This window comes from Dasypus novemcinctus, chromosome Y (assembly GCF_030445035.2).
Source record: "Dasypus novemcinctus isolate mDasNov1 chromosome Y, mDasNov1.1.hap2, whole genome shotgun sequence".
Classification (NCBI taxonomy): domain Eukaryota; kingdom Metazoa; phylum Chordata; class Mammalia; order Cingulata; family Dasypodidae; genus Dasypus; species Dasypus novemcinctus.
The window spans coordinates 12,615,550-12,626,784 of NC_092216.1; positions in this window are offsets into that span (position 1 = coordinate 12,615,550).

The window sequence follows — 11,235 nt, forward strand, 5'->3', positions numbered from 1 at the left end:
CAACCTCCAGACTCTTTTTTAGAGACTCATAGCCATATAAACTCATTTGTCCTTTCCATTTCCCCCTTAATTTAGGTCAAACAGCATTTTTAACTCCTGTTATTATATATAGACAGGCATATTCTGCTGGTCTGCGTCGAACCTTTAATTGAAGGTCATTTTCTAGTTATGCCATCAGCTGGTACTTGGTAGTGATCCCTCGGTGCCAGGGAGGCTCATCCCTGGGTGTCATGTCCCATGCTGAGGGGAAGGCATTGCATTTACATGCTGAGTTTGGCTTTGAGACTGGCCACATTTGAGTAACATGGAGGCTGTCAGGAGGGAACTCTTAGGCACAGTGCTGCTCTAGGCCTTGTTCTTCTTTCAGGTATATAGGCTCACAAGCATAGTCATTAGTATCAGGGGGTCACTGTTGGACCCTCATTCCTTCCTGGTCCTTGCCGTTGCACCTGTGGGACTGCCGCTGCTCCCCTAGGGACCACGACAGAGCCACCCCCCCACCCGGCCAGGAACCCAGTAGCCCCCCCCAGCTGTTGTTTTCAATTGTTTCCACTATGAGTATAGCCAAACATTTCCATGCACCCTGGACACATGCCATGTATAACTCCCTGTCAACCATATGTCCCCTGTCAATAACATCCCATAACAGTATTCCTCTGTTCCCAGCGTTGAACCACTCTATGATCCAAAACTTCCTGAAAAGGGAAGCCCATTATAATGTCAGGTTCCCTTACTAATAAAATGGAATATAGCGATGAGTTTAAACATTAGATCTAGAATACATATTGATTTGGAAAAATTCTACATCCTATCTTTTTCTTTTCTTTTTTCCTAATTATTGAGCTTCTCTTCACAGGAGCCCTAGATCACAGTAATTCATATATACAATATACAGTACTCCCATACATCCACCATAAAACCTTTTCCCTTCCACAGTGATAATCTTTTAACTTATTCATATCATATTTACTGAAACTGATGTACAGACTCCGAGACAATAGCTTTCAAACAAAGTGACATCTGTGCTTACATTGTGGTCCATACTTTAGGATATACAGTTTTCTAAATTTTTTAGTTATCTTATGTTTTACATTATGGTTTACATTATTAGTCTGTCGTCCCCTATATGTTTTTGGTGTAATATTACATGTTTTATATTCATCCTTGTGTACTCTCGCGAAACTCCTCTCTTGCCCACACATTTAACTTGGTTCCATTCATTCAACATCCATTTTCCCCTCCCCTTGGGGCCCACAGCGACAGCCAATCTCTATTTCCTCAGGAGCCATGTCCAGAGATACTTGCAACAGTGTTCAGGGCCTGACTTGTTCAACTGCCCTAAAGCCCTGGGAGCCACCCTTTCTCTCGAGAGATACAGTTCCCTTTATTTGATGGCATTAGTCCTCCCCAGGATGTGGGTCCACCCCCACTCTCACTACTTGGGTCTCTACCCAATGGTACAGCCCACCCTGGCAAAATGAGCATTCAGACATTCCCCTGGAGTCTGTCCTGCATCAGACAATCCCCTCCGAGCATCCTAAACAGGTAAGCCTGCTAATTATATTTTGATACGGTTTCTCAGCATTTTACTCTCAACCAACACCTGACACTCTCATACGTTTGTATGTTGCCCCTCCCTCCCCCCCATTTTTGGGCAATATTACCCCTCCACCCATCCCCAGTCCCCCTCAAATCCGCAAAACCCACCCAAAGGCAACCCCTTGCCCCCATTTTATCTCTTCTTTGTGCTCCTACTTACTGCCAGCTCATCATAGATTCCACCCCTGCAGACGTCAGCTCACATCCTTCCTCCACCCTCCGATTTCCTGTAAGCCTATCTTCCAGTCTCTAGCTCTCTGAGGCAGCTTGCTTATTTCATATCATTGAGGTCATGTAGTATTTGTCTTTCAATGCCTAGGTTGCTTCACTCAACATAAGGGACTCAAGATTCATCCATGTTATCACGTGTGTTTGTAGTGTGTTTGTTCTTACAGCCGCGTAGTATTCCATTGTGTGTATATACCACATTTTATTGATCCACTCATCTGTTGATGGGCATTTGGGTTGATTCCAACTTTTGGCGATAGTGAACAATGCTGCTATGCATTGGTGTGCATATATCGGTTTGTGTTTTTGTTTTCAGTTCTGCTGGGTATATACCCAGCAGAGGTATTGCTGAGTCATATGGCAAATCTATGGTTAGTTTTTTGAGAAACCGCCAAACTGTCCTCCAGAATGGTTGGATCCTTCTGCATTCCCACCAGCAGTGGATGAGTGTTCCCCTTTCTTCACATCCTCTCCAGCATTTGTATTCTTCTGTTTTTTTCATAGCTGCCAATCTTATGGGAGTCAGATGGTATGTCATTGTAGTTTTGATTTGCATTTCCCTAATAGCTAGAGATTTGGAGCATTTTTCATGTGCTTTTTAGCCATTTGTATTTCTTCTTTGGAGAAGTGTCTGTTTAAATCTTTTTCCCATTTTTTAAATGGGTTGTTTATCTTTTTATTTTCAAGATATAGGAGTTCTTTATATATGCAAGTTATAAGTCTCTTATCAGATATATGGTTGCCAAATATTTTCTCCCATTGTGTGGGTTCCCTTTTTACTTTCTTGACAAATTCCTTTGAGGTGCAGAAGGCTTTAATTTTGAGGAAGTTCCGTTTATCTATTTGTTCTTTTGCTGCTCATGGTTTTGGAGTGATATTCATGAATCCATTTCCTATTACAAGGTCCGGTAGATGTTTCCCTACACTGCTTTCCAAGGTCTTTATGGTCTTGGCTCTTATATTTAGGTCTTTGATCCATCTTGAGTTGATCTTTGTATAAGGTGTGAGATGGTAATCCTCTTTCATTGTTCTACATGGCTATCCAGTTCTCCAGGCACCATTTGTTGAATAGGTCATTCTCTCCCAGTTGAGAGGGTTTGGTGGCTTTATCGAATATTATATGGCTCTATATATGAGGTTCTCTATCAGAATTTTCAATTTGATTCCATTGGTCTGTGTATCTCTCCTTATGACTATACCATGCTGTTTTCACTACGGTAGCTTTATGTATGTTTTGAAGTCAGGTAGTGTGATTCCTGCAATTTCGTTTTTCTTTTTCAATATGTTTTTGGCTATTTGGGGCCTCTTTCTTTTCCAAATAAATTTCATAGTTAGTTTTTCTTGTTCCTTAAAGAACACTGTGTTGATTTTTATTGGGATTGCATTGAATGTGTAGATCAGTTTTGGTAAGATAGACATCTTAAGAATATTTAGTCTTCCTATCCATGAACAGGGAATATTCTTCCATTTATTTAGGTCTTCTTTGATTTCCTTGAACAGTCTTGTATAGTTCTCAGTGTATAAGTTTTTTACATCTTTAGTTAAATATTTCCTAAATGTTTGATTTTTTTATTTACTATTGTAAATGCTATTTGTTTCTTGATTTCCTCCTGATCTTGCTCATAATTGGTGTACAGAAATGCTACTGATTTTTGTGCATTGATCTTATAACCTGTGAATTTATTAAACTCATTTATGAGTTCTAGAAGCTTTGTTGTTAATCTCTCAGGATTTTCTATGTATAGGATAATGTCATCTGCAAATAGTGAAATTTTGACTTCTTCCTCTCCAATTTGAATGCCTTTTATATCTGGTTCTTGCCTCAATGCTCAAGCAAGTACTTCTAAGACAATGTTAAATAGAAGGGGAGAGAGTGGGCATCCTTGTCTTGTTCCTGATTTAGAGGGAAGGACTTTAGGATTTCTTTGTTGTAAAAATGTTGGCTGTAGGTATTTCATATATACTATTTATCATGTTCAAAAAATTTCCTTGTATTCCGATCTTTTGGAGTATTTTTCTCAAGAAAGGGTGCTGTATTTTTTCAAATGCTTTTTCTGCATCTATAGATATAATCATGTGATTTTTTTCCTTCAATCTGTTTATGTGGTGTATTACATTGATTGATTTTCTTATGTTGAACCATCCTTGCATACCTGGAATGAATCCCACTTGGTCGTGGTGTATAATTAGTTTAATGTGTTGTTGAATATGATTAGCAAGTATTTTGTTAAGTATTTTTGCATCTAGGTTCATTAGAGAAATTGGTCTGTAATTTTCCTTTCTTGTGGTGTCTTTGTTTGGCTTTGGTACTAGAGTAATGGTGGCATCATAGAAGGAGTTAGGCCATGTTCCTTCTCTTTTGATTTTTTGGAAGAGTTTCAGCAGGATTGGAGTTAGTTCTTTTCAGAATGTTTTGTAGAATTCACCTGTGAAGCCGTCTGGCCCTGAGCTCTTCTTAGTTGGGAGATTTTTAATGACTGATTCTATGTCTTTACTTGTGATTGGTTTGTTGAGATCATCAATTTCTTCTTTCGTCAATATGGGCTGCTTATGTGTTTCTAGGAATTTGTCCATTTCCTCTGAATTGTCATTTTTGTTGGAATATAGTTTTTCAAAGTATCCTCTTATGTTAGTCTTTATTTCTGTGGGGTCAGTGGTGATATCGCCTTACTCATTTCTTATTTTGTGTATTTGCATCTTCTCTCTTTTTTTCTTTGTTAGTCTCGCTAAAGGTTTGTCAATTTTGTTGATCTTCTCAAAAAACCAGCTCTTGGTCTTGTTTATCTTTTCAAGTGCTTTCTTATTTTCTATTTCATTTAGTTCTGCTCTTATCTTTGTTATTTCCTTCCTTCTTCTTCCTGTTGGATTACTCTGTTGTTGTTTTTCCAGTTCCTCCAAATGTGCAGTTAGTTCTTCAATTTTTGCTCTTTCTTCCTTTTTGATAAATGAATTTATGGCTATCAATTTCCCTCTCAGTACTGCTTTTGCTGCATCCCATAAATTTTGGTATGTTGTGTTATCATTATCATTTGTTTCAAGGTAGTCATTGATTTCTTTTGAGATTTCCTCTTTGATCCACCATTTTTCTAAGAGTGTGCTGTTATTTTCCAAATCATGGTGTGAAATCTGGGCCTCTGGCCCTTGCCAATTTCCAGCTTCACTCCACTGTGGTCAGAGATATTATTTTGTATGATTTTGATCTTTCTGAATTCATTAAGCCTTTCTTTGTGGCCTAGCATATTGGAGAATGATCCATGTGCGCTTGAGAAAAATGTATATCATGCTGTGTTTGATTGTAATGCGCTATATATGTCTATGAGATCCAGCTCCTCTTATATACTGTTCAAATATTTTGTTTCTTTAGTGATTCTCTTTTGAGATGTTCTGTCCAGAGTTGATAGTGGTGTATTAAAAAACCCCACTATAATTGTAGATGCATCTATTCTTTCACTTAGTTTTTCCAGCATTTGCCTCACATATTTAGAGGCACCCTTGTTAGGAGCATATTTATGATTGTTCAATCTTCTTGACAGATTGTCCCTTTCACTAATATGTAGTATCCTTCTTTTTTGTCTCTCACAATTGTTTCACATTTAAAGTCTATTTTGTCTGATATTAATATAGCTACTCCTGCCTTTTTTTGGTTATTGTTTGCTTGTATGATTGTTTTCCAACCATTCACTTTCAGCCTCCATGAGTCTCTGGGTCTAAGATGTGTCTCTCGTAAACAGCATATAGATGGGTCATATTTCCTTATCCAATGTCCCAGTCTGAATCTTTTGATAGGTGAGTTTAATCCATTGACATTCAGTGTTATTACTTTCAAGGAATTATTTGTGTTAGCCATATTTTGATTGGACTTGTGTTTGTCATATTTTGTTTGTTTGGTTTTTTTCCCCTTCTCTCTTTGTCTTTTTTGTTGCTCTTACACTCTCCTCCAATTTTGCCTGTCCTGTTTTTTCCTTTCTTCCTGCAGAACTCCCTTTAGAATTTCTTGAAGGGGAGGTTCCTTGTTGGCATACTCTTTCAGTTTCTATTTATCTGTGAATATTTTGAACTCTCCATCATTTTTGAATGTTAGTTTAGCTGGATAGAGTATTCTTGGTTGGAAATTTATTTCCTTTAGTACCTTGACTATATCATACCACTGCCTTCATGCCTCCATGGTTTCAGATGAGAAATCAGCACTTAGTCTTATGGAGCTTCCCTTGTATGTAATGGTTTTCTTTTCTCTTGCTGCTTTTAGAATTTTCTCTTTGTCTTGAGCGTTGGATAATTTGACAAGTATATGTCTTGGGGTGGGCCCATTGGGGTTTATGACAATTGGGGTGTGCTGTGCTTCTTGGATATGTACATCTGTCTCTTTCAGTAGATTTGGGAAGTTTACAGCCATTATTTCCTGCAATACTCCTTCTGATCCCTTTCCCTTCTCTTCTCCTTCTGGGATGCCTATAATATGTATGTTTGACCGTTTTTGCATTGTCATTCAGGTCCCTAAGTCCTAGCTGGATTTTTTCTATCTTTTTATCAACCAATTCTACTATCTGTTTGATTTCTGATAGACTGTCTTCCACATCACTAATTCTCTGCTCTGCCTCTTCTAGTCTGCTGATATTTGCTCAAGTGTATTTTTGATTTCTTGAACTGTGGTGCTCATTCCCATCATATCTGTTATCTTTTTGCATATGTCTGCAATTTCCCCTCCAAGTGTTGTCTTCATGTTGTTAACCTCTTCCTTTACTTCATTAAATTGTCGGTGATAAATGTTCTGGGATCTTTCATTACTTGTGTGAAGTTCTGCTCCCCTTCCTGATTTTTAGTTTGTTCATTGGATTCAGCCATGTTTTCCTGATTACTGGTTTGGTTTGTAGATTTTTTGCTGTCTGGTCATCATTTTATCCTGATGGGTTTAATCAGTTCCTTAGCTTCTTTGTCTAGTCTTGTGGATTAATTAGCTGTTGTTTTTGTGTAAGTGTTATATCTTCTCTTTGTCACTTTGTTCTTCTTATTCTAATTTCTTATTGCTGGTTGAGTTCACTTTAAAGGAAAGTATTAGGGCTAGGGAAAGGCAATTGTGTATGCAAGGAAAAAGTGTAAAGTAGTATTGGTGATAAATGTTAACAGAGCAACAATATGATATGTGGGAGGATGGATATTAGATTCATGTAAGTTGTGTAGAGTTATAGCAGTAGGTAAAGTACCTATAGTGAGGTAGTTGACTGAATATGGGAGGAATATGGTATCAATTAAAAAGCTATTGTTTTTGTGTGAGAGGGAAAGAGAAAAGAAAGGCAATAGTTTCAAGAGTGGATAAAAGACAGAAAACAAGAGAAACGTATTAGAAATTAAGAGTTAGACACTTTGGGGATCAAAGAAAGGGAGGCGGGATATAGGAGAGGTAGTAGATGATGGGGGATATCAAGATGTAGGGGAAAGGGGATAGTGTAGGCAGCCAAAATCAATTCACACAGGAATGAGGAAATGGAGGATGAGGAAATCCAGCAAATGTGAGGTGTTCCCTGCAGTGCCCATTGTATAATTAAGATAAAATAAAATAAGAAGAAAATGAGGGACAAGAGAGAGAAAGAAAAAAGAGAGAGAGAGAGAAGAAAGGAAGAAAGAAAAAGGGGGTTGGTAAAGGGAAGGGAACAAGTAGGGAAAAGAAAAAAAAGTTATAGAACAACCACAACTGCAATGACCACCACCACCACCACCACCACAACAACAACAAAATCACCCTAAATAACTGAAAACAAAAACAAAAACAAAAACAAAAAACAAAAAAATACTTTAGGGGATACGCTGGGAGAAAAGACTAGGAGATAATGCAATGTTTGTAATCAGGACATTAAAAAAAATAAAAAGTAAAATAAAATAAAATACAACCAAACAAAACAAAAGAAAAAAGAAAAAATGCAAATGTTGAGGGCTAGGACATTCAAGGACCTCAGATGGACTTCAGGGCGTGATGGAATCAGGGATGGAAAGTCTGAGATACTGAAGACTCAAGAGGTTGAGTCTCTGGGCTGTGGTCCACCAGGGTTTAGGGCACTCAGACCTGGCAACCTCAAATCTGGTTAACAGGGAGCCTGGGAGCACCGCAGTGCATCACAGCCTTCAGGGATCCCAGCAGCTGGATGCCAGCCCTATGGGTGAGGTCATATCTGCAAGCTCTATCCTATGTGTCTGAATCCTGCAATTCACTGACTCACTGGGGTCTATTCTGTGGATGTATCACCAGTTCAGCTTCAGGACACCTCCCACTCTGTAAGCCCCCGGAACCGCCACCTGGGGCGCCTCTACACTTCTGCCAATTTAATGATGTAGATCAATAGCCAGGCCCGGGGGTGGGGCAAACAGAGTCCAAAACCGAAATTCCCACGCTTAGCAAAATATTCCCCTTATCAGCTTCCAGACGTCTCCCGCCCTGCCAGAGCCTGTAACAGCCTCCTTATGATGTCTCTTTATTGCTAGCAATTTAAGTCCGCTGCAGATCGGCAGCCGGCCTTGGGGGGTGGGGCTCTAGGCAGAAGAGCTATTATTTGCATCGGCAATCAAAAATGCCCGGCTTCGCAATAAAACTCCCATTTGTCTCCCCAAATTGGTCTGCAAAGGCCTCCTGTCCTGTTAATTCCCCAATAGCCTGCTCAGGGCTTATGAATTTCCCAGTGCCACAGAGCCTCCAGATATCACCACCACAGCGCCCGGTGCCACAGCTCCTCCCACCCCAGGAGGGAGCATCCCACGCACAGCCCCCACCTCCGTGTAATAGAGTCTCAATTATATCTTATAGATGAATTTTCTGTGTTACCTTCCCACCAAATCGATGTCCAGACACCTCCTGCCCTGCAAAAATCCTGAAACAGCCTGGTGCCGAAGAACCTCCAATGCTGCCCAGCCGCTGCTTTGCAGGAGAGACTATCAGCCACCATCTTGCTCCACCCTACCCCCTAATGGTGCTTGACGTGTACTAAGTACTCAGAAAAAGTGGCTGCTGCAGTACATGCCCTGTGGGCTTTGTTTGATGCTGGGTAATGGAATGATAATGGCTAACATTTGGGGAATAACTCATGTAAGACAAGTCTGGAGTTTCTTAGGTATAAACTTGGTTAAACCTCATGAAAACACTTTGAAATCTGCTCACCTCATTTTCACCTCATTTACAGATGAGAAACTGAGGTGCAGAGTGATGGAGTAACTTGCCCCAAGTCACAACAAGTCAGGGGGACTGGTGGGTTTTGCCAGCAAGCAGCCTAGCTCCAGAGAATATGCTCTTAGCTACATGATATCTCCTGGTGTTGCTCTAATAGTATAAACGAGAATCGATGGGAAGCTATTAAAATATTAACAGCTGCATCAATGTCTTTTCATCGTCTCCTTCTTGTGTGCATGCATCTTTCAACAGAGGGCTGGAACATATGTATTTTAGTTTGCTAAAAGCTTCTGGGAGCAATATACCAGAAATATGTTGCCTTTTACAATGGAAACATATCAGATTAAAAGCTTACAATCAGAGGCTGTGACAGTGTCCAAATCAAGACATCCTATATCTTGAACTGCAGCTGTGCGGCAATCAGGCATGTGCCAGGGCAAATGGCAGTGGTGGCACAATGGTGTCAGTGACAGAGGCTTTTCTCTCCTCTCTTCCCTTGGCCTTGTTGCTTTCAGCTTTTGGCTAAAGTGACTTTCTCTCATCTTCTGGCTCCTGTGGCCTTCTCTTTGTCTCTGGCCTTTTCTTTGTGTTTGTGGCTTTTTATTCCTCTGTTTATGAAGGAACCCAGTAAGAAAATTAAGACCCACTCTGGGTCAAGCTTCACTGAAGTGATCCAGTCCAAACAAAGGTCCCTTAGCTGAATATATATATATATATATATATATATATATTTTTATATATTTATTTATTTATTTATTTATATTTATATATATATATATATATAAATCTCATCTACAAGTTTATATGCCCAGGAATGGATTAGTTTTAAGGCCAGGACTTTTTAGGGTCCACGAAAACTGTGCACTGCTGTATCACGGTTTTGTTTTTGTTTGTTTTTTCTTCCATGACTTCTCCCTTGTCTCTAAGGACCACCCAAGGTACTGTCTGATAGTTTATCATTGTCATTTCCAAATATTTTGCCTTTCCTCTTTAAAGGTCCTTAGAGGAGACAGGAGAAACTAGATGTTATCTTGGGTGATAGATCTGCTCCTAGAGACAGGCTTTGCCCATGGCTTGTCTTGTGCATTTTCCAAAAGGTCACATGTTACAAGAGAGGAGAACCAACACTAGGGACTGGAGCTCAGTGGCTCCTGGCAGAGCTGTGACAGTTACCTAAAGATCTGTTTCTTGAGGCTTGCCAGGATTAATTGAGTTGTTATTGGTGCTGGTGTTTTAAACCCCTCCACTAAACCATAGCCAAATCTTCTCTCAAACTCAGCACTCCAAATGCAGAGAGGCTTATTACAGAGGAGATTAAGGCAGTCTTTTAAATGTGGTGTTGTCACCAGGGTTTACTTTCAAACCTGTACTTGTCTCAGCAGCTGGGGCAGACTGAGCCCACACAGCATTATCATGCTGCCACCTCAGGATGGATCTGTTTCATGGGCATTGATGAACACAGTGCTCTGGCCTCTTCCTTATGTGGCATCAAGGAGAATCAGTCCCAAGATACCATGTTCCTTCCTCTTTAGGGGAAGCCTGAATAACTTCCTAGGTCAGTCTCTCACACCCCACCCCCAGCAGAACTAAAGCAAAAGGTGGCAGGAAGGAAGAAAGAAGCTGGAGGGAGTTGGGAGGCAGAAGCCATAGGGCTATGTGCTCCAGAGTCAGACTGACACCTTCCTTGCAGCTTTCCTGACTTTAGACAATTGCTTCACCTTTCCTGAGCCTTGGCTTCCTCTTCTATAAAATGGGGCTAAATCTGTATCGTTCATGCTTGCCATGTGTATTAATGTTTACAACTATGCCATGTGTGTTAATGTTTAAAACTAGGACAGAGCCTGATAGATAGAAAGCACTCGTTAGGATTCCTTAAGTATGTTTCACTGATGCTCTGCAATGTGCAGTCTTGGGAAGTTATTGTTTCTTTGTTTTTCATGACAAACCAGCTCAAGAGGGAACCATAGACTCATTTTACAAATAAGGTACCAAAATTCAAAGATGTGATGTTATTCATTCAAAGTCATATAGCAGTGAGTAGATAGGACTTGGAATTTTTTCTCATTTTTCTATACTCCAACTAAGGCTTCTCCCCATTAAAGTGCTCCTTCATAGGAACATTCAGAAGTTCTATTTGATAGTCTCCTGCATTGTCTTCATACTGGGATTTTCACTTAGAAACTGGTTTCCAAAATGCATTCACATAAAGCAAAAACCCTTGAAATTCTTCTTCCTGGCTGCAAGAGAGCTCCTGA